Genomic DNA, 23,544 nt, shown 5'->3' on the forward strand with positions numbered 1-23,544 from the left:
AAAAATCTTAAAAAATATAGCTGTTTGTTATGCTCTGCTAGGTGTCATACCATCTAAAATGAGATAAAGGTAGAGGCAAGTAAGTTAGAAAAACAGCTGCTGAGACCTGAAATTCCTTTGGACTCCTTTGAAATTCACCTGGATTCCTTTGCAAAGGAGCAGCCTGCAAACCCACTCCTTTGGAGCACTGGGCTATAGTTTCAAGAAGCAGCAAAGCTGTTGTGTTTTACAATGCAGATGCACTCAGGTCATACCTGTTTGAGCAGCTGTGTGTTCACCTCAGGGAAACGAGAGCTAGCTATGGCCAGGAGCTTCATCTTCTGGCTCAGAACACCAGGGACCAGGCCAGGGACTGATCCAAACACTCTCCCCTCAGCTGAACACTTCTTACTTACAAGATGAGGTAAGGGTGAGGAAGACAAAGACTTGGTTTTTGGGATGACTTTATAAATCCCACTGTCTACATTTTTTTTTTAAAGATTTTATTTATTTATTTGACAGAGAGATTACAAGTAGGCAGAGAGGCAGGCAGAGAGAAAGAGAGGAGGAAGCAGGCTCCCTGCTGAGCAGAGAGCCCGATGCGGGACTCGATCCCAGGACCCTGAGATCATGACCCGAGCCGAAGGCAGCGGCTTAACCCACTGAGCCACCCAGGCGCCCCCCCACTGTCTACATTTTGTTGGTTTCCCTCTCTTAGTGCTTTTTATGTTTTTCTATATTGATGCTTATTAACATCACGCTGGCAATAATTCACTATCTTTTCAAATCCAGGTCTAGATTAATGAACATAAAAATTTATTTTATTTTATTATTATTATTTATTATCTTTTTTTTAAAATGTAGGCTCCATGCCCAATGTGGAGTTTGAACTCACAATCCTGAGATCAAGAACTCTGTGCTCTACCAATAGAACCATCCAGGTGCCCTGAACGTAAAAATTTCTCATGGTCTGTAAGGTTTATTTGAAATTTCAAAATAAATATCATCAGTGGGAAAATAAAAAGATAAAGGCAAATATACTAAACAGTTGAGAAAATGTTTTTTAGTAAAACTTGAGTGATTTTCTATTTACTTATGCCCTTTCACCAAGTCACATTACCTGAAAAATAGAAAGGCTTTATGAGTTTTGGATTGTTTTCACTGGAAGCCCTTGCCCATTCCCAGACACCAGCATTCTGCGGGTGCATGGTTCAAGAATTGCTGAATAATTAATGGCTTCCTGTTTCTCTTCTGCTATAATGCCCTTGAATTCTGAGTCTGTAAACCTCAAACCTTTCCTAACATCTCTGGGAGCTCTTTTCGCCAAGAATGCTTCTCCTGGCTCATAGGGTGATCGGTGGCTAAGATAATTAGCTCTGGAGGATTGAAAAAAATATAAATAATCAGGTTAAGCAAACAGGAAGGAAAGCCAGTGGGTTTTTAGGCATATTGGTTGAGAGGTGTGCAACATGAGCTGGAGGGTGGGCTCCATGGTTTCTAGGTCTCCTGGGTTTCTCTCATATTGGCCCACTCTGGCCATTACTATGGGGCTGTCAACTCTTGACTGAAGAGTTTCAGTAACCTCCCAAAGAGTACCCCTGCTGCCCAGGGCTGGCACCAGCACTTCCAGGGATGGAAGTAACTAGGACATAACATTTAAGGCAACACCCACCCTCAGGTGTTGACTCCACACTTGTGAGGTCATGAGAGGGAGTGCCTCCTTAAATGTTTTGCACTAGGTGCCTCCTTTCCTCCTCTTCATTCTAGGCCAGCTGCTGCCAGGCTTGCCCCCCTCGTCATTGTGCACATCCTAGAAGGATCAATGGCTCCAAAATAGGAATCTGATTATATGACTTCCTTTCTTAAAATCCTTAAAGGGCTGCTCACTACCTCTGAGATGAAGTCACACTTGTTCATTCATCAGTTCACCGGGTTTTTGATGGACTGGTTGATGTTTTTGGTCATTATGTGCATAGAGCCAGACACTGTCCTAGGGACTGGAATGAGAGTGATGATCAAGGCCAGCAGTGTTTCTGTCCTCCAGCTGCTGCTAGTTGAAGGAGAAAGACAAATGGGACACTGTGAACCAATACAAGCAGAACGACAGTAAACTCTGATAAGTGCTGTCAAAGAAACAAACAGGGGTTGTGATGTGGGGTGGACAAGGGCAGGGCCTCTGTCAAATGGAGTGGACAACAAAGGCCTCCCTGAGGAGGAGAGTTCAACAGACTGGAAGATTAGCAGCCAGGTCTCTGACCACCTGGGGAATGAATCCCAGATGGAGGGAACAGCATGTGTGAAAGTCCTGGGGAATGAGCAGGCTTGGCCTGTTCACAGAACAGAATGGAAGCCCATGCAGACTGTGTGTAGGGGGAAGGGGGGAAGCTGAGAACAAGGGCCACATGGGACAAAATCTTATGTGGAGATTTTGAAAACATTATTTCATGTTATGTTGAACGTAGTGTAGAAGGCGCATGGACTGAACAGAGGACATGGATGCGGAGGACATGGAGGCAAGAGATGCGGGTGATGTGGATCTGCTTGAAGGCCTGGGAGGCAGAAGAGGACAGATGCAGTATGAATTTTGGTGAGCAAAAGGCGGAAGTGGGCGATCACTTGGGTGTGAGTGTGTACATGTGTACACATGTGTGCATGAGTGGGGTGTGGCTGGGGAGGGGTGGGAAGGACTAGTGAGAGAAGGACACAGTGAGAACATGTGTCTTCTGCAGACTTAGGAAAGGAGAAATGGACAAGGGAGGGGGAACTGGTGTGCACTTTGGGCCATAAATCAGGGACTCTTGTAGGTGTTGCGTGTCTGAGTAACTATTAGGCATTTGAATGAAGGTGTCAGAGAAACAGCTGGAGTGTGGGGAAGAGGCAGGGCTGGAAGTGTGATCCTGGGAGTCAATAGCTCACAGGCAGATAGCATTTCAAGTCATAGGAACTGTTTCCATTTCTGGCCAAGATGGGGTTAGATTGACCCTCATATCTAAGAACATGGAAAACTGGACAGAGAATGAAGAAAGCCATTTCCCACATTCCACATGGAGCAGGACAGTGGTCCCTGTGTGTGAGGAAACCTATGAGGTGAGCTCTAATGTTCCCTGCCTAGAGCCTGGAGAATTTCCCAGATGCAGTGCAGGGATGGGGAATCTGGGCAGAATCTGGCAGTTAGCGTCTGGTGGTCAGCCTGGGTTGAGAGAACAGAGAGGAGAGTCCTGGAGGCTGAGCTGATGGAGGACAGAATGTGCTGGAATGGAGAAGGGTGCCGTGTACAAACAGCCAAGCTGGCCTCTGCCGCCCCTCATCCCAGCTGGCCCAGGTTGTGGCCTGGCATCTTCTACAGCACTGGAAGGCCATCACAGCTTTCTCAGCCTCCTTGTCTGGGTCAGAGGTTCCTCTCAGCTCTGGGTATCATGCATTGGGCCTGATGTTGGCCCCCATCACACTCTATAAGCCTCTTGCCATCTCAGTTGTGCACTTTTGGCTGCCCTTGCTGGCTTTTAGCCCAGAGCCCTGTAGGCCTCCCTTCCCTTCTCGCTTATTGCTGTGTGTTTCTCTTCCATGTGTGGGCGGCAGGGCCACAAACCTTGTATCAAAATAGGGCCACTTTTTAGAAAGTCTTTTACATTATATCTCTTAGTTCTGTTTTTATTTTCATGTTTTACTCTGGCTGGAGAGTCCTGGAACAATCCCAGTATCTGACTTCCTGCCTACTGGAGCATGTAACCATCTTTTTTGACACACCATCTTCCTTTAGTTTTCCTGATACCATGTCTCCCCCTGTTCTTCTCCTTCCCTGGCCTGTCACTGTCTCTGTTGAAGCTCCAGGGATCCATCCTTGGCCATAGTCTCTCACCCAATTCCATTGTGACAGGTGCCACTGACTCCTGCCCAGCACGCTCTGTTTGCACATCTGCCAGACATTCCCAACTCAATACGTTCAAGACCAAACCCTAAAATTTCCACCCAAACCTCCTCCTCTACCTGTATTACTTGGTGTGGTAAATGGCATCCTATAAAACTAGATATTTAAGTCAGAAACAGAGTGGTATCACAGATTCCTTTTTTTTTTTTTTAATTTAAAAAGACACATCTAATAAATCACTGTCCCATAAGTGTCATACTTATAAACCAAATATAACCAGACCTGCTGGTTCTTGCCTGGAAGTGTGCCTTGGCTTAGAGTCATAGAAAAATAAAAGGCCCAGGAGTCTGGCAACAAAAAAACAAAAATTTAAAAACAATTTTAGCTTTTCCTAAATCCTATAAGGAACTAAAGGAAGATCACACTCATTTTACACAGCAAACCTTGATATCTGTTCTTCTCGTTTGTTTCTCTCTCTCTCTCCTCCTATTTATCATCTATCTTAACTATACCTGAGTAGCTCCTTTCTTTTTTTTTTCCCCCCTGAAAAGCTCGAAAAGTCTTCAAACCCAGCCTGCTAGTATCCCCAAATTTAAGGATCTTGTAATCTTCTTCTCTTTTGGTGTTTTGAGATCTACTCTGGACTGTTTTTTGTATAAATCAATACCATAATTGTTTGTACCTCTCAGATTTCCCCCTGATTCATACCTCTTTCAGCACCATAAAAGAAAAGGAATTGAATAGATTCACAGACGTGTTCTTGGAAAGGAGGGAGTGTATAGAAGAGGGAGAAAGCATTTATTTCAAATCAGAAATTTGTTCTTCTCTCACTGCCAAAAACCACTTAAATTTCTTTCCTATCCATTCCTTTCTCTTAATTCCTGCTGTAATAATTATATTCTAGTATCAAGAATTGCAAAGGGCCGGATATTGTTCCCTAATTGTAGGTGAACAGTCAAGCCCACCAGTTTCATGAATGCTGGTGAAAGGCATGGTCTCATAGGTCAAAGACAAAGGACAATTTATTGCTCACAGCAATAACCAGGGTCAGAGTGTAAGCATTTTTGTGTCATTCCCCTGACACCACAGGATAATGCAATGAGAGCCAGAAGACACCTGCATACAGTGAGCTGTGTTGCCTGAGAGGAACTTTGAACTCAGGGAACCCAAACATTTTATAATGGGCGGTAACCATGCCTGTTCTATCTTCTTCTTTTCTACTATCACAAAACCTTCCCTTTGCTCTGGAGAGAGGTACTCTCTTCCAAGGCTGATGGATATGCAAAGGTCCTTGAAGATACAGTCTAGAACAGAGGGCAGTCGGTGCCTCACTCATAAGATATGCAGAGACATAAGAGGTCCAGGAAGAATTGTCTTCTCTCACCATTCCTGGACAATCATAATTTATCGTTGTAGTTATCATACTAGCTGCCCAATTGGCCAACCTGCTCCTAGTCTTGCTTTCTTCCCACTCATACTCCCTTTGCATCCAGGATTGTCTTTTGTAATGAAAATAGGGTCACATAACCACCATTACTTACAATTATTTGGTGGTTGCTTATTTCCTACAGGATTATTTCCTCACTGTGCCACATAAGATATTTTCTGATTTGGCTTTTGCCTGCATTTTAAGCCTTCTTTCCCATCCTATGTTGAAAATGGCACTTCAACAATGATTATAATCTTGAATTTAATACTATAATAGTAAGTTTGGACCTACCTCCTCTACATGGAAGGCAATTTACAGGTTAATGTGTCTGAGGCATCCTTTATAAACTACTTTATAAACTCATAAACGATTCTTGATGAACTGGATCTCAAATTCTATGTGTACTATTTATGTGTGAATGTGTGTGTGTGTGTGTGTGTGTTAATGACAGACAGAGGAAATTAGGCAAAATAACTCTTCTCTTCAACAAATGGAAGTATATATTTCATTTATTTATATTTACTCTGCAAGATCTAGGCCTTGAATAGATCAACTGCAGCTGAACTTGTCTTCTGTCTGGTTCTTACAGTGACCTCTTGCTCTGACTTGCAACGGGGGTTTAAAATCCCCACTCTCAAGTTCACACAACTGTCCCTTCAGGGGCTGTGCATTTTCTCCCAGTCTGAGCTCTTTAGACAAATGTCAGTTTTTTTGTCATTAGCCTTGTGAGAATTTCTGAAAATAAATAAACAGTTTAGAGAAGGAAACCCGCTCTGGGAGTGGAGAATATGAGTCAGTGCCATGTTGGGAGGAGGGGTGTGGAGACAATGAATGTTTGGCTTATGTCTTGGAGGCTCTTGCAGAGATCTGGAGCTGGGGGTGGCCTTGCAACACCATTTTCTGGCATTTACCCTGAAATAGAAGTCTATGCCAGGAAAGTGATGATATAGCAAAATTTATGAGGACCATTGATGATATATTGAAAGGGATAGATGGTCGTTATAGTGACTTGAAATTTCCCAAATTTATAAGGGATTGCAGCCTTTCATAAATGTTGCCTCAAGAGAAATGCAGGCCTCCTCTAATCCAGTCCTAACCTACCCTACCTCCTTACTTCCCATTACAATCCATCAAGGGTTTATCATTCCTGCCACTTGCTGATTGAGTGACCCCGGGTCAGTCACAGTCTGTGCCTCTGCTTTCTATTCATAAACGGTAGTACCAACACCATGGGGTTGTTGTGAAGATTGAAATAAAATAATTGATGTTAATGGAAGAGGATGTCAAATGATAAAATGCTATAAGAAAGTAGGAATTTCTATTCTTTGGCTTCTGAAATCCTATCCTTCCTTCTTATGCTGCTAGTTTGTTTTGACTTCAGGCTCTAGCAGAAGCAGATTAACATACACAGAGAAGTCATGAACATTTATAGGAAAGTTTTTTTTTTTTTTTAATCAACTGTGCTTGCAAATGGAAACATTTAAAAATACAATTAAAATAAAAGTTTTACTATTTATAAAAACTATAGGCAAGAAATTAAAACAACAACAACAATAGGAACTATGTGTAGTATTAATTTTAGTCTTTGTCCTGGAATGGTGTAAACATGGGCCAGTCATTGTACAGACTTGTCTTTTTATACCCCTTTGCTAGACCATGAAATCCCTGAGGGCACCATGAACTTGTCACTACCCAAATTTAGCACATTGTGAGTATGTAGATTGGCAGTAAATGTTTAAAAAGATGAGTGGGCCTTGGTTTCTTCTTTTTAGAATGAGAGTAGGACTACATCAGGGTTCTTGTAAGATTGGTGACTCATTGGTGTTTTTTTTTTTTATGATTGTATTTATTTATTGAGAGAGAGAGAGAAAGAGAGAGAGAAAGCATGTGTGAGTATGGGGAGGGGGCACAGGGAGAGCATGAGAGAGAAACTCAAACAGATTCCACACTGAGAATGGAACCAGATGTGAGACTTGATCTCAGGGTTGATTTCATGACTCTGAGATCACTACCCTAACCAAGAATGAGATGCTTAACCTACTAAGCCACTCAGGCACCCCTCACTGGTGGGTTTCGAAAGGAATTTTGTGGGTACCACTAGCATGTAAAGATGCAATGGGAGAGAAAGACACATAATAAGGGGATATTGTTTTGTGAGACCTTGGTTTCAGTTATGTGTCTATGTGTGTATGTGTGTGTGTGTAATAGGTCTAGATATAAAATACATTTCCTATTATTCATTGTGGCAGAAAATATGTGGAAAACACAGGACTAGTCCTCCCATCTCTAGTGTCACACTGCTGCTACCACTCTCTTAAAGCACTATGTTCGATAGGACCTTATGTTCTGTAGAAAATGTCTGCATCCTTGCCTTCATATGGCCTTCATCAGAACCTGGGGTGAGGAAGGACATGTTACGGCTCTTCCCATTCTTTTTTTTTTTTTTTTAAAGATTTTATTTATTTATTTGTCATAGAGAGAGAAGCAAGAGCAAGCACAGGCAGACAGAGTGGCAGGCAGAGGCAGAGGGAGAAGGAGAAGCAGGCTCCCTGCCAAGCAAGGAGCCTGATGTGGGACTCGATCCCAGGATGCTGGGATCATGACCTGAGCCAAAGGCAGCCGCTTAACCAACTGAGCCACCCAGGCGTCCTGGCTCTTCCCATTCTTGTAGAGGAGGAGAGACGTATCCTTGACTCTCCCTTTGAGAAAGGACTGTGTTTGGAGAAACATTTTATCGAGGCCTGGGAAAGATGGCTGGAACAGAGATGCCCTCAGGAAGAAGGAACAGGTAGGTCCCTGTCTCCTGAGGATGGAAGGTATTGGGGAGAGAAACTGAGGGTGCAGAGAGGTCACTAAGGTTGTGTGGGGAGGGAAAGGCTGAAAGTGAACCCTTAATGGAACATTTGGGGAATACGGGCTTTTTAGTGGCATGCTGTTATGTCTTGCAAGATCCAGCCTCCTTCCCAGGATTTGACCAATCTTTAGATTCAATCACTAGAAAGTCATGAGCTTCTTGCTGTGACTGGATTTCTTAGGAAATATGGCAGGGAGCTGTGCCAACATTCAGAAAATGCAGACATTTTATGCAGAATGTAAACTCCTATCAAACAGAAGCTAATTTCTGCATCAAGTTGTAGCCAGAGTCAAAGGGAAAACAGAATGCATGGAAGAAATGACATGAGCATCTAGATTACAGACAGAAAAAGAGATGGAGAGTGAGAGAGGTTTTATAACAGCTTACCAAAAAGATGCTAAGTAATTGACTTAGAAAGCTTGGAAATAGAGGAGATGAAGGGACAAGACCACCTAATTCTGTCCCTTTTTTGTTTGTTTATTTGTTTTAAACTGATAGGGCTTTATGTGTTCTGACCATGACAGTGTTGTTTTGATGCTTAAATGTGGTACTGTCTGTGATGGGGTAGTCAATACATGAACAAGCTGAAAATGGTCAGCAAGAAAGCCACAGGCTGCCTCAGAAAGAGAGTGTGGTCCTGTTTTTTTTTTTTTTTTTTTTTTTTAAATTTATTTTCAGCGTAACAGTATTCATTGTTTTTGCACCACACCCAGTGCTCCATGCAATCCCTGCCCTCCCTAATACCCACCACCTGGTTCCCCCAACCTCCCACCCCCCACCCCTTCAAACCCCTCATATTGTTTTTCAGAGTCTATAGTCTCTCATGGTTCACCTCCCCTTCCAATTTCCCTCAACTCCCTTCTCCTAACTCCCCATGTCCTCCATGCTATTTGTTATGCTCCAAAATAAGTCAAACCATATGATAATTGACTCTCTCTGCTTGACTTACTTCACTCAGCATAATCTCTTCCAGTCCTGTCCATGTTGCTACAAAAGTTGGGTATTCACCCTTTCTGATGGAGGCATAATACTCCATAGTGTATATGGACCACATCTTCCTTTCCCATTCATCTGTTGAAGGGCATCTTGGTTCTTTCCACAGTTTGGCGACCGTGGCCATTGTTGCTATATACATTGGGGTACAGATGGCCCTGCTTTTCACTATATATGTATCTTTGTGATAAATACCCAGTAGTGCAATTGCAGGGTCATGGGGAAGCTCTATTTTTAATTTCTTGAGGAATCTCCACACTGTTCTCCAAAGTGGCTGCACCAACTTGCATTCCCACCAACAGTGTAAGAGGGTTCCCCTTTCTCCACATCCCCTCCAACACATGTTGTTTCCTGTCTTGCTAATTTTGGACATTCTAACTGGTGTAAGGTGGTATCTCAATGTGGTTTTAATTTGAATCTCCCTGATGGCTAGTGATTATGAACATTTTTTCATGTGTCTGATAGTCATTTGTATGTCTTCATTGGAGAAGTGTCTGTTCATATCTTCTGCCCATTTTTTTATATGGTTGTCTGTTTTGTGTGTGTTGAGTTTGAGGAGTTCTTTATAGATCCTGGATATCAACCTTTTGTCTGTAACTGTTATTTGCAAATATCTTCTCCCATTCCGTGGGTTGCCTCTTTGTTTTGTCGACTGTTTCCTTTGCTGTGCAGAAGCTTTTGATCTTGATGAAGTACCAAAAGTTCATTTTCACTTTTGTTTCCTTTGCCTTTGGAGATATATCTTGAAAGAAGTTGCTGTGGCTGATATTGAAGAGATAACTGCCTATGTTCTCCTCTAGGATTCTGATGGATTCCTGTCTCACATTGAGGTCTTTTATCCATTTTGAGTTTATCTTTGTGTACAGTGTAAGAGAATGGTCAAGCTTCATTCTTCTACATATAGCTGTCCAGTTTTCCCAGCACCATTTATTGAAGACTGTCTTTTTTCCACTGTATATTTTTTCCTGTTTTGTCGAAGATTATTTGACCATAGAATTGAGGGTCCATATCTGGGCTCTCTACTCTGTTCCACTCGCCTATGTGTCTGTTTTTATGCCAGTACCATGCTGTCTTGGTGATCACAGCTTTGTAGTAAAGCTTGAAATCAGGTAACGTGATGCCCCCAGTTTTATTTTTGTTTTTCAACATTTCCTTAGCGATTCGGGGTCTCTTCTGATTCCATACAAATTTTTGGATTATTTGCTCCAGCTCTTTGAAAAATACTGGTGCAATTTTGATCGGAATGGCATTAAAAGTATAGATTTCTCTAGGCAGTATAGACATTTTAACAATGTTTATTCTTCCGATCCAAGAGCATGGAAAGGTCTTCCATCTTTTTATGTCTTCTTCAATTTCTTTCATGAGTGTTCTGTAGTTCCTCGAGTACAGATCCTTTACCTCTTTGGTTAGGTTTATTCCCAGGCATCTTATGGTTCTTGGTGCTATAGTAAATGGAATCGATTCTCTAATTTCCCTTTCTGTATATTCATTGTTAGTGTGTAAGAAAGCCACTGATTTCTGTACATTGACTTTGTATCCTGTCATGTTGCTGAATTGTTGTATGAGTTCTAGTAGTTTGGGGGTGGAGTTTTTTGGGTTTTCCATATAAAGAATCATGTCATCCACGAGGAGAGAGAGCTTGACTTCTTCATTGCCAATTTGGATACCTTTTATTTCTCTTTGTTGTCTGATTGCTGTTGCTAGGACTTCTAATACTATGTTGAACAAGAGTGGTGAGAGTGGGCATCCTTGTCGTGTTCCTGATCTCAACAGGAAGGCTGCAAGCTTTTTCCCATTGAGGATGATATTTTCTGTGGGTCTTTCATAGATAGGTTGTATGAAGTTCAGGAATGTTTCCTCTATCCCTATACTTTGAAGTGTTTTAATCAGGAACGGATGCTGGATTTTGTCAAATGCTTTTTCTGCATCAATTGAGAAGACCATGTGGCTCTTCTCTCTTCTCTTATTAATTTGTTCTATCACATTGATTGATTTGCGAATGTTGAACCATCCTTGTTGCCCAGGGATGAATCCCACCTGGTCATGGTGGATAATATTTTTTTTTTAATTTTTTTTAATTTTTTATTTATTTATTTATTTTTTACTTTAATATAATTTTTTATTTTTTAAAAACATATATTTTTATCCCCAGGGGTACAGGTCTGTGAATCACCAGGTTTACACACTTCACAGCACTCACCTAAACACATACCCTCCCCAATGTCCATAATACCACCCCCTTCTCCCAAACCCCCTCCCCCCAGCAACCCTCAGTTTGTTTTGTGAGATTAAGAGTCACTTATGGTTTGCCTCCCTCCCAATCCCAGATTCTTTCATTTATTCTTCTCGTACCCACTTAAGCCCCCATGTTGCATCACCACTTCCTCATATCAGGGAGATCATCTGATAGTTGTCTTTCTCCGCTTGACTTATTTCGCTAAGCATGATACGCTCTAGTTCCATCCACGTTGTCGCAAATGGCAAGATTTCATTTCTTTTGATGGCTGCATAGTATTCCATTGTGTATATATACCACATCTTCTTGATCCATTCATCTGTGGATGGACATCTAGGTTCTTTCCATAGTTTGGCTATTGTGGACATTGCTGCTATAAACATTCGAGTACACGTGCCCCTTTGGATCACTACGTTTGTATCTTTAGGGTAAATACCCAATAGTGCAATTGCTGGGTCATAGGGCAGTTCTATTTTCAACATTTTGAGGAACCTCCATGCTGTTTTCCAGAGAGGTTGCACCAGCTTGCATTCCCACCAACAGTGTAGGAGGGTTCCCCTTTCTCCGCATCCTCGCCAGCATCTGTCATTTCCTGACTTGTTGATTTTAGCCATTCTGACTGGTGTGAGGTGATATCTCATTGTGGTTTTGATTTGTATTTCCCTGGATGCCGAGTGATATGGAGCAGTTTTTCATGTGTCTGTTGGCCATCTGGATGTCTTCTTTGCAGAAATGTCTGTTCATGTCCTCTGCCCATTTCTTGATTGGATTATTTGTTCTTTGGGTGTTGAGTTTGCTAAGTTCTTTATTGATTTTGGACACTAGTCCTTTATCTGATATGTCGTTTGCAAATATCTTCTCCCATTCTGTCAGTTGTCTTTTGATTTTGTTAACTGTTTCCTTTGCTGTGCAAAAGCTTTTGATCTTGATGAAATCTCAATAGTTCATTTTTGCCCTTGCTTCCCTTGCCTTTTGCGTTGTTCCTAGGAAGATGTTGCTGCGGCTGAGGTCGAAGAGGTTGCTGCCTGTGTTCTCCTCAAGGATTTTGATGGATTCCTTTCGCACATTGAGGTCCTTCATCCATTTTGAGTCTATTTTCGTGTGTGGTGTAAGGAAATGGTCCAATTTCATTTTTCTGCATGTGGCTGTCCAATTTTCCCAGCACCATTTATTGAAGAGGCTGTCTTTTTTCCATTGGACATTCTTTCCTGCTTTGTCGAAGATTAGTTGACCATAGATTTGAGGGTCTATTTCTGGGCTCTCTATTCTGTTCCATTGATCTATGGGTCTGTTTTTGTGCCAGTACCATGCTGTCTTGATGATGACAGCTTTGTAATAGAGCTTGAAGTCCGGAATTGTGATGCCACCAACGTTGGCTTTCTTTTTCAATATCCCTTTAGCTATTCGAGGTCTTTTCTGGTTCCATATAAATTTTAGAATTATTTGTTCCATTTCTTTGAAAAAGATGGATGGTACTTTGATAGGAATTGCATTAAATGTGTAGATTGCTTTAGGTAGCATAGACATTTTCACAATATTTATTCTTCCAATCCAGGAGCATGGAACATTTTTCCATTTCTTTGTGTCTTCCTCAATTTCATTCATGAGTACTTTATAGTTTTCTGAGTATAGATTCTGTGTCTCTTTGGTTAGGTTTATTCCTAGGTATCTTATGGTTTTGGGTGCAATTGTAAATGGGATTGACTCCTTAATTTCCCTTTCTTCTGTCTTGCTGTTGGTGTAGAGAAATGCAACTGATTTCTGTGCATTGATTTTATATCCTGACACTTTACTGAATTCCTGTATAAGTTCTAGCAGTTTTGGAGTGGAGTCTTTTGGGTTTTCCACATATAGTATCATATCATCTGCGAAGAGTGATAATTTGACTTCTTCTTTGCCGATTTGGATGCCTTTAATTTCCTTTTGTTGTCTGATTGCTGAGGCTAGGACCTCTAGTACTATGTTGAATAGCAGTGGTGATAATGGACATCCCTGCCGTGTTCCTGACCTTAGCGGAAAAGCTTTCAGTTTTTCTCCATTGAGAATGATATTTGCGGTGGGTTTTTCATAGATGGCTTTGATGATATTGAGGTATGTGCCCTCTATCCCTACACTTTGAAGAGTTTTGATCAGGAAGGGATGCTGTACTTTGTCAAATGCTTTTTCAGCATCTATTGAGAGTATCATATGGTTCTTGTTCTTACTTTTATTGATGTGTTGTATCACATTGACTGATTTGCGGATGTTGAACCAACCTTGCAGCCCTGGAATAAATCCCACTTGGTCGTGGTGAATAATCTTTTTAATGTACTGTTGAATCCTATTGGCTAGTATTTTGTTGAGTATTTTCACATCTGTGTTCATCAAGGATATTGGTCTATAGCTCTCTTTTTTGGTGGGATCCTTGCCTGGTTTTGGGATCAAGGTGATGCTGGCCTCATAAAATGAGTTTGGAAGTTTTCCTTCCATTTCTATTTTATGGAACAGTTTCAGGAGAATAGGAATTAATTCTTCTTTAAATGTTTGGTAGAATTCCCCCGGGAAGCCGTCTGGCCCTGGGCTTTTGTTTGTTTGGAGATTTTTAATGACTGTTTCAATCTCCTTACTGGTTATGGGTCTGTTCAGGCTTTCTATATCTTCCTGGTTCAGTTGTGGTAGTTCATATGTTTCTAGGAATGCATCCATTTCTTCCAGATTGTCAAATTTATTGCCGTAGAGTTGCTCATAGTATGTTCTGATAACTGTTTGTATTTCTTTGGTGTTAGTTGTGATCTCTCCTCTTTCATTCATGATTTTATTTATTTGGGTCCTTTCTCTTTTCTTTTTGATAAGTCGGGCCAGGGGTTTATCAATTTTATTAATTCTTTCAAAGAACCAGCTCCTACTATCGTTGATTTGTTCTATTGTTTTTTTGGTTTCTATTTCATTGATTTCTGCTCTGATCTTTATGATTTCTCTTCTCCTGCTAGGCTTAGGGTTTCTTTCTTGTTCTTTCTCCAGCTCCTTTAGGTGTAGGGTTAGATTGTGTACCTGAGACCTTTCTTGTTTCTTGAGAAAGGCTTGTACCGCTATATATTTTCCTCTCAGGACTGCCTTTGTTGTGTCCCACAGATTTTGAACCGTTGTATTTTCATTATCATTTGTTTCCATGATTTTTTTCAATTCTTCTTTAATTTCCCGGTTGACCCATTCATTCTTTAGAAGGATGCTGTTTAGTCTCCATGTATTTTGGTTCTTTTCAAACTTCCTTTTGTGGTTGAGTTCTAGCTTTAGAGCATTGTGGTCTGAAAATATGCAGGGAATGATCCCAATCTTTTGATACCGGTTGAGTCCTGATTTAGGACCGAGGATGTGATCTATTCTGGAGAATGTTCCATGTGCACTAGAGAAGAATGTGTATTCTGTTGCTTTGGGATGAAATGTTCTGAATATATCTGTGATGTCCATCTGGTCCAGTGTGTCGTTTAAGGCCTTTATTTCCTTGCTGATCTTTTGCTTGGATGATCTGTCCATTTCAGTGAGGGGAGTGTTAAAGTCCCCTACTATTATTGTATTATTGTTGATGTGTTTCTTTGATTTTGTTATTAATTGGTTTATATAGTTGGCTGCTCCCACGTTGGGGGCATAGATATTTAAAATTGTTAAATCTTCTTGTTGGACAGACCCTTTGAGTATGATATAGTGTCCTTCGTCATCTCTTATTATAGTCTTTGGCTTAAAATCTAATTGATCTGATATAAGGATTGCCACTCCTGCTTTCTTCTGATGTCCATTAGCATGGTAAATTCTTTTCCACCCCCTCACTTTAAATCTGGAGGTGTCTTCAGGCTTAAAATGTGTTTCTTGGAGGCAACATATAGATGGGTTTTGTTTTTTTATCCATTCTGATACCCTGTGTCTTTTGACAGGGGCATTTAGCCCATTAACATTCAGGGTAACTATTGAGAGATATGAATTTAGGGCCATTGTATTGCCTGTAAGGTGGCTGTTACTGTATATGGTCTCTGTTCCTTTCTGATCTACCACTTGTAGGATCTCTCTTTGTTTAGAGGACCCCTTTCAAGATTTCCTGTAGAGCTGGTTTGGTGTTTGCAAATTCTTTCAGTTGTTGTTTGTCCTGGAAGCTTTTAATCTCTCCTTCTATTTTCAATGATAGCCTAGCTGGATATAGTATTCTGGGCTGCATGTTTTTCTCGTTTAGTGCTCTGAAAATATCATGCCAGCTCTTTCTGGCCTGCCAGGTCTCTGTGGATAAGTCAGCTGCCAATCTAATATTTTTACCATTGTATGTTATAGACTTCTTTTCCCGGGCTGCTTTCAGGATTTTCTCTTTGTCACTGAGACTTGTAAATTTTACTATTATGTGACGGGGTGTGGGCCTATTCTTATTGATTTTGAGGGGCGTTCTCTGAACCTCCTGAATTTTGATGCTTGTTCCCTTTGCCATATTGGGGAAATTCTCCCCAATAATTCTCTCTAGTATACCTTCTGCTCCCCTCTCTCTTTCTTCTTCTTCTGGAATCCCAATTATTCTAATGTTGTTTCGTCTTATGGTGTCACTTATCTCTCGAATTCTCCCCTCGTGGTCCAGTAGCTGTTTGTCCCTCTTTTGCTCAGCTTCTTTATTCTCTGTCATTTGGTCTTCTATATCACTAATTCTTTCTTCTGCCTCATTTATCCTAGCAGTGAGAGCCTCCATTTTTGATTGCACCTCATTAATAGCTTTTTTGATTTCAACTTGGTTAGATTTTAGTTCTTTTATTTCTCCAGAAAGGGCTTTTATATCTCTCGAGAGGGTTTCTCTAATATCTTCCATGCCTTTTTCGAGCCCGGCTAGAACCTTGAGAATTGTCATTCTGAACTCTAGGTCTGACATATTACCAATGTCTGTATTGATTAGGTCCCTAGCCTTCGGTACTGCCTCTTGTTCTTTTTTTTGTGTTGAATTTTTCCGTCTTGTCATTTTGTCCAGATAAGAGTATATGAAGGGTCAAGTAAAATACTAAAAGGGTGGCAACAACCCCAGGAAAATATGCTTTAACCAAATTAGAAGAGATCCAAAATTGTGAGGGGGGAGAAAGGGGATAAAAGGTGGTTCAAAAAGGAAACAATAAAAAAAAAAGAAAAAAGAGAAAAAAACAAAAGAATTTTTTAAAAAAAGAAAACACCTTTCAGAAAGTGGTGGTTTTTCTGTTTCCAGAATTGCTGTTTTTCTTCTCTTCGATCTGCTGATGGATTTGCAGGTGTTTGCAATCTTTAGATAAGCTATCTAGCTGATCTCCGGCTAGCTGAAGTAGTCTTGGCCTGCTACTTCTCCGCCATCTTGACTCCTCCCATGGTGGATAATATTTTTAATGTGCTGTTGTATCCTGTTTGCTAGGATCTTGTTGAGAATCTTAGCATCCATATTCATCAGTGGTATTGGTCTGAAATTCTCCTTTTTGGTAGGGTCTTTGCCTGGTTTGGGGATCAGGGTAATACTGGCTTCATAGAAAGAGTCTGGAAATTTTCCTTCTGCTTCAATTTTTTGAAACAGCTTCAGGAGAATAGGTGTTACATCTTCTTTGAAAGTTTGGTAGAATTTTCCAGGGAATCCATCAGGTTCTGGGCTCTTGTTTTTTGGGAGATTTTTGATCACTGCTTCAATCTCGGTACTAGATATCAGTCTGTTCAGGTTGTCAATTTCTTCCTGGTTCAATTTTGGGAGTTTATAGTTTTTTAGGAATGCATCCATTTCATCTAGGTTGCTTAGCTTATTAGCATATAACTGTTGATAATAACTTCTGATGATTGTTTCTACTTCCTTGGTGTTAGTTGTGATCTCTCCCTTTTCATTCATAATTTTATTAATTTGGGCTTTCTCTCTTTTCTTTTGGATTAGTGTGACCAATGGTTTATCGATCCTATTGATTCTTTCTAAAAACCAGCTTCTAGTTTCATTGATAAGTTCTACTGTATTTCTGGTTTCTACCTCATTGATCTCAGCTCTAATCTTGATTATTTCCCTTCTTATGTGTGGAATTGGTTTGATTTGTTGTTGATTCTCCAGTTTTTTAAGGTGTTGAGACAGCTTTTGTGTTCTGGATTTTTCTTTTTTTTTGAGCTAGGCTTGGATGGCTATGTATTTCCCCCTTAGGACTGCCTTTGCTGTATCCCATAGGTTTTGGACCGAAGTGTCTTCATTCTCATTGGTTTCTATGAATTGTTTCAGTTCTTCTTTGATCTCCTGGTTGATCTAAGCATTCTTAAGCAAGGTGTTCTTTAGCTTCCAGGTGTAGGAGTTCCTTCCGAACTTTTCCTATTGATTAAGCTCCAGTTTCAAAGCATTGTGATCTGAGAATATGCAGGGAATAATCTCGGTCTTTTGGTATCAGTTGAGTCCTGATTTGTGACCCAGTATGTGGTCTATTCTTGAGAAGGTTTCATGTGCACTTGAGAAGAATGAGTATTCTGTTGTTTTAGGGTAGAATGTTCTGTATATATCTATGAGGTCCATCTGGTCCAATGTGTCATTCAATGCTCTTGTTTCTTTATTGATTTTCTGCTTCAATGATCTGTCTATTTCTGCAAGAGGTGTGTTAAGATCTCCTACTATTAATGTATTCATACCAATATGACTCTTTATCTTGATTAACAGTTTTCTTATGTAATTGGCTGCTCCCATATTGGGGGCATAGATATTTACAATAGTTAGATCATCTTAGTGGATAGTCCCTTTAAGAATTATGTAGTGTCCTTCTGTATCTCTGACTATAGCCTTTAGTTTAAAATCTAATCTGTCTGATATGAGAATCGCTACCCTGGCCTTCTTTTGAGGCCCATTGGCATGAAAGATGCTTCTCCATCCCTTCACTTTCAGTCTGGGTGTATCTTTAGATTCAAAAAGGGTCTCTTGTAGACAACATATGGACGGGTCCTGTTGTTTTATTCATTCTGCAACCCTGTGTTATTTTATGGGCACATTTAGCCATTCACATTGAGAGTGTTTATTCATAGATACATTTTTATTGACATCGTGTTACCTTTGAAGTCTTTCTGTAGATTGTCTCTTGTTCATTTGTTTGTTTGTTTTTGCAGTACAGAAAATAACACAGAGTTGTTGATGTATGCACAGTGAGACAGAACTTTCTGCTCATGCTAAAAATAAGGGCTATTCACATCATGTTCCCACCACTACACCACAGGGACAGATTGATATCACCCTCAGCTACAGACATCTGCAGTGGGCCCCTTTGTAGTGTGTCTCTAGGAACACAGCAGGTGTTCCCAAGTTTTGGCATTACAGGGAGCTTTGCTGTCACCATTAGAAAGCAACAGTAAGAACTTTAAAAATAAGCCTGAGAAAAACAAACAGTTGTAGGTAAACAGACTGGGAATACTTATCAATCAAGCATTCAGTCCCACAGTGAGGAAATGTCTGTTCCTATGCAGGTTGGGCTAAATTCTGATCATCATAGGGCCGTGAGAGGACCAGGGACTGATGCAGTATCCAGGTGGCCAAAAAGGTACAGCTACTGGACAGGATCCCATCAGAGAGACAGGGCTCATGCCAACCCCACTCTGTCCTGCAGGGACTCTCAACTTGGAGTAGGGGGTAAGTGGCAGAACCTCCAGAAAGCTTTGTTAAATAAAATCTGTCCATCCCAGCAGATTTGAATGAACTTATCCCCCAGATATCCCTTCTTTTCCCCCTTCTTTCCTTATTTCAATCACTGAAAATTGCTACCTGGGCACGTGGTGGTGTCTGAGAAGTGTGAGAACTAGAGAACAGCGTTTGTAGGGGAAGTACCAGCTTATATATACCTTTGTAGAGATCTGCATTTAGTTCGTTTTTTTCTATAGTCTGGATTCTATCATTGTCAGGGAATTCTCAAATTCTATCCATTATGAAGTTCGTAACTAAATAACAGAGTTCAGTTTCTTGCCTCTAGTGTGGGCAAACCAGGTAAGCAGCTTCTGCTCTGGGACATACACACCTGAGCCAGGCTAACCCTCTTCGAGGTGCTCTATGCTTTACAAAAACGCCTTTGTAAACCACAGAATGCTCTTCAAATATAAGTGGAAATGATTTCTGCCCTACCCCAACAGCCTTCTACACTCAATAAGTCATTGCATTCACAGTGGTCTCTTTATGAAATTCCCTTTTTCCCCATTTATGAGCCAGTAACTCGATATAGCTTTTTGGTGCCTTCTTTGTAGGTAAATAGCCTAGGGTGAATTTGCAAGAGCCCCTCTCTCCATAGAATATTCACCTACCTGTGAGTACTGGAGGCAGCTTTCCAATCTTTGACTTCCGAACCTCATAGCAATTCTGTAGAGGAGGTGGGATAATACCCATTTTACAGTTGAAGAAACAGAGCCTCAGGGAGGCCAAATGATCTGTGCATGGGCTTTAAACGGAGGCCATCTGACCCCAGCATGCCCTTTACCCATGAGGCTATCAGTGAGGTCAGGGATGAGGTCTGTCTTGCTCACTGCTGCAACTCTAGAACTTACTGTGTGAACAGCGCTCTGGGATGTCTGCTTGATGAATGAATGAGTGAATGAACAAATGATTGCATGGGGATTAGTTGCAATATTCAATTGCCCAGGGCCTCGCATGGCTTCTGGCATGCAGTTATGCTATGTGGATATTTGCTGCCAGCATTAGAGAGGGAATGCATGAGCGTGTGCCCCTGTGAGGCTCAAACACGGTGCGGGAGGTTACATGCTCCTTACCTGGGTTCATCTCTGGGTTCTGGGATAAGGACATTTCTTTGGGTCCCGGTCAACTCTTTCTGACAGCTCTAGTGGAAGCCTCGCCCTTGGGGCTCTCGGCACATGCAGGGGGCTGCAGGAACACACACCCGTCAGGAGTGCCCTTCCTCTACAGAAAGCAGACTTGGAATGTCAACTGAACATCCATATATGGGCATCGCCTATCCCACAGGCCCACAATAAAAAGTCCCCTCTGCCCGGCCTCTCTGAGAAGCAGCATCTCAGCCCTCTAGGGCCTTCCTCCTGGGTCTTATTTATTGTAGGCCTGTTTCAGAACACTCACAAATCCCAGGGAGGCCTCGCTGCTCTGCTCTGGGCCTTCAGAAGACTGTTGATACTTGATCTCCTGTCCTAATTAATCAGCTGCTCTGTGCACTTGAAATGTCATCCTGCTCACATCCGTGTTGTTGGAATGTTCTCCTTGCCATGACTTTGCCACTTCCAGGCTGGAGCAATGGAAAGGAGATGCACTCTGTTTTTGTCCTGTCCTTCCTGTCTCTGGAATAAGCATATTTTGTCCTGTCCTTCCTGTCTCTGGGAACAGCCCCTGCATTCCATCTATACCCACTGTGTAGGGCTAGGTCAGATTTTCCCACCTTCTGGCCAGTTGATGACTCAGTTTCTCTAATGTACAATGAGGAGAACCTTAAGACCTGCTCTGCTTGCCAAGTGAGATGTCAGTTCAGGCTTGAATTGTTCCAGCTTCTAAGATGTATTCTAAAAGTAGCTTCTTGTTGCAATAAGTTTTTCTTGTCATTTCCCATTTTCTCCTCAAAGCATAATATACATTCATTAGAAAAAAAAAAAAAAAAACAACCAAAAAACCAAAAAAAAAAAAAAACCAAAAAGAGCAAAAAAATTGACACTAACGAAAGGTCAATATACAATAATCACCCACAGCCTAAATCCAAACTCTTGAATAAGTCACTGCCCGAAAGCCCTTTGCTCATTCTTTGTTTCTTCTTGAGGGGAGGGAGCAGGAGGCAGTTAGCACTACACACTCTGACCACATGCTGTTCCTATTAGCCCCTTCATGCACCAGCTCTCACTCAACCTTTAGACCATCATCGGTGACAACACAGCGATTTGTCGTGCAGCTCAGAAACCTTGTCCAAGTTCATGCTTTCATCACGTGTGTGTAAAAGAGTCACTTCAGAGATGCAGCTCTTCTCTCTACCTCCTCCCTCCTTCCAGAAAGAGTCAATAGAAAACACTCAGTGGCCCATCAACATGAATGGCATCAGTCTTTGTGCCCAAGAGATCTTAGACACAAAACTACCACACGAGGCTTTGAAGCAGCATTAAGTTATATGTTTGATCATGTTGCCCCAAAGTAGGAGTTTCTGTACATTCTCAAAGGAGAAGATGCTAAGAGTGTGTGCCTATGTGTGAGCTCACAAGTTAGTGGAATAGTTACTGAGCACAGAGTGTGCATTTAATTTTTTCAGTGACCTTCCCAGATAGCTTTCCTTTTTCTTGACATTTTGATTTTTTATTTTTATCATCAAAAATTTCAAATATATATAAACCTAGAAATAATAAAATACACATTCATATTTCCTTTATCTGGATTAGCAGTAATGATCAATTTTCCACTTTTACTTTCTTTTTTTTCCCCTGCCAAATTTTATAAAAGATTATTTTAGAGAGAGAGAGAATGTGTGTATGTGCACATGCACGAGTTGAGGGAGGGGCAGAGGGCAATAGTCCCTGAGCAGATTCCCTGCTGAGTGTGGAGCTCCACTCTGGGCTCAAACCCATGACCCTGAGATCATGACCTGAGCTGGAACCAAGAGTCAGTCACTCAACTATCTGAGCCATCCAGACACCGCTCCCAGCCTAATTATTTTAAAGACAGAGTCTGGAAGGATGACTCGCTTTTCTCCCACCATGTTGTGTGCTGAGTTAAAGAACTGACATTTTGGAAGGTGAATTCTCTAAATTTCCTAAAGTTAAGGGACTGGAGATGGTGTTTGGAGAGATGGTGAGCCAACTGCAGCCGTGAGGTAGCACCTGCATTTGGGACCTTCCATTTTTTATCCCATTTCGTATACATCAGTGCCACTCAAAGTGCAGAGAATGTTCATGCTCCTTTAACCATTGAAATCTAGGGATCATAGCTGGGCATGATCCATTTCAACCTTGAAATTCTTAAGAATCCTGTTTGTCTTCTGAAAAATAGGAACTCTGGGGGTGCCTGGGTGGCTCAGTTGGTTGAGCGTCTGACTCTTGATTTCAGCTCAGATCCTCATCTTGAGCTCGTGGGATTGAGCTCCGTGTTGGGCTCTGCACTCAGTGGGGAGTCTGCTTGTCCCTCTCACTCTGTTCTTCCCCCACACTTGCTGTCTCTTCTCTCAAATAAATAAATAATTAAATAAAATCTTAAAATAAAAAAAGGAATTCTATTTTAGAGTATCCCTAAGTGTCTTCATATGTATGCATGAATTTATTTGTTCTTTCATGCAACAAATACCTTTTGAAAACTCAATATAACCATGAACTGGGAACAGCTGAGACCTAAGAGTTGGGATATTTTTTATCCTCAGTTTCCCACCCACTTTTCTAGTGAAAGTAGCACTCGATAGGAGGTGCCATGGTGATCCCATGGTTTCCTGTGTTCCCTTTTGTCTTTGGCACATTTTGCTTTGCATGAGCACTCAGGTTTGAGAGGCCCTTAAGGCAGGAGATGTCCAAGGGCATTGATTGGTGTGGCTGTCCAGTGAGACACATTGCTTGTGAGTTGGCTGCTGGCCATTCACAGTCTCATTTGCTGAGAATCAGATTTGCTAGGTGTCCATTGCACACCTACTGTATGCTGAACTTTGGTAGTCCTGTGAAACAGATGTGTAGAAAAACTATAGTGTAATGTTATGGGGATCATTGGTGTTAATGCCCTCTAGTCCTACATTCTAGAAGAATCTGTTATTATTCATTCATTCAACATATATTTATTGTGTACTTTCGTTTTAGGTGCTGGAGATTATGATTGAGACAGACAGAATCCCTATCCACAGAAAGCTTACCTTCTAACATGGGATCCTAATTCTTTCCTTAAAACTTATGTTTGTCCTGTGCCTTATAGTTTCAAAATATTTTTTCATATATGTCTAATTTTGATACAGCATTCCATGGAATAGGCAAAATAAGTCTTTTTAATTTCAATTTTATAAGATAGAAAATTAAAGTGGGAAGAAATTAAGGGCTTGTGGATAAAGCAACAGATCAGGAATTTCAAAGTTGTGCTCTTTGGTCCATATGTTATACCTTGGTCCATATGAAGTAATAAGGCTGTGTATAGCATTACACAGAGCCCTAGGAATGGAAATATGAAGGCTCCTCCAAGGACAGACTAGTCTTTACTCCTGCTCTGAGGTCTAGTCTTTTCATAAAGCCAAAGAAGAACATTTAAATTTCTTCCTCTCTTCTTC

General features: G+C 41.2%; 1 long non-coding RNA gene across 1 annotated transcript in view; it reads left to right on the forward strand.

Moving 5' to 3' along the window:
* The window catches only part of LOC309863026, a 98,040-nt gene that overhangs the window by 42,709 nt on the left and 31,787 nt on the right, over positions 1-23,544 (forward strand). The window contains exon 8 of the long non-coding RNA XR_014310856.1: positions 2,442-2,566. This is a non-coding gene — a long non-coding RNA (uncharacterized lncRNA). The remainder of the gene's footprint in view (positions 1-2,441; positions 2,567-23,544) is intronic.

The sequence above is a fragment of the Mustela nivalis genome, assembly GCF_964662115.1.
Source record: "Mustela nivalis genome assembly, chromosome: 4".
In the NCBI taxonomy this organism is placed as follows: Eukaryota; Metazoa; Chordata; class Mammalia; order Carnivora; family Mustelidae; genus Mustela; species Mustela nivalis.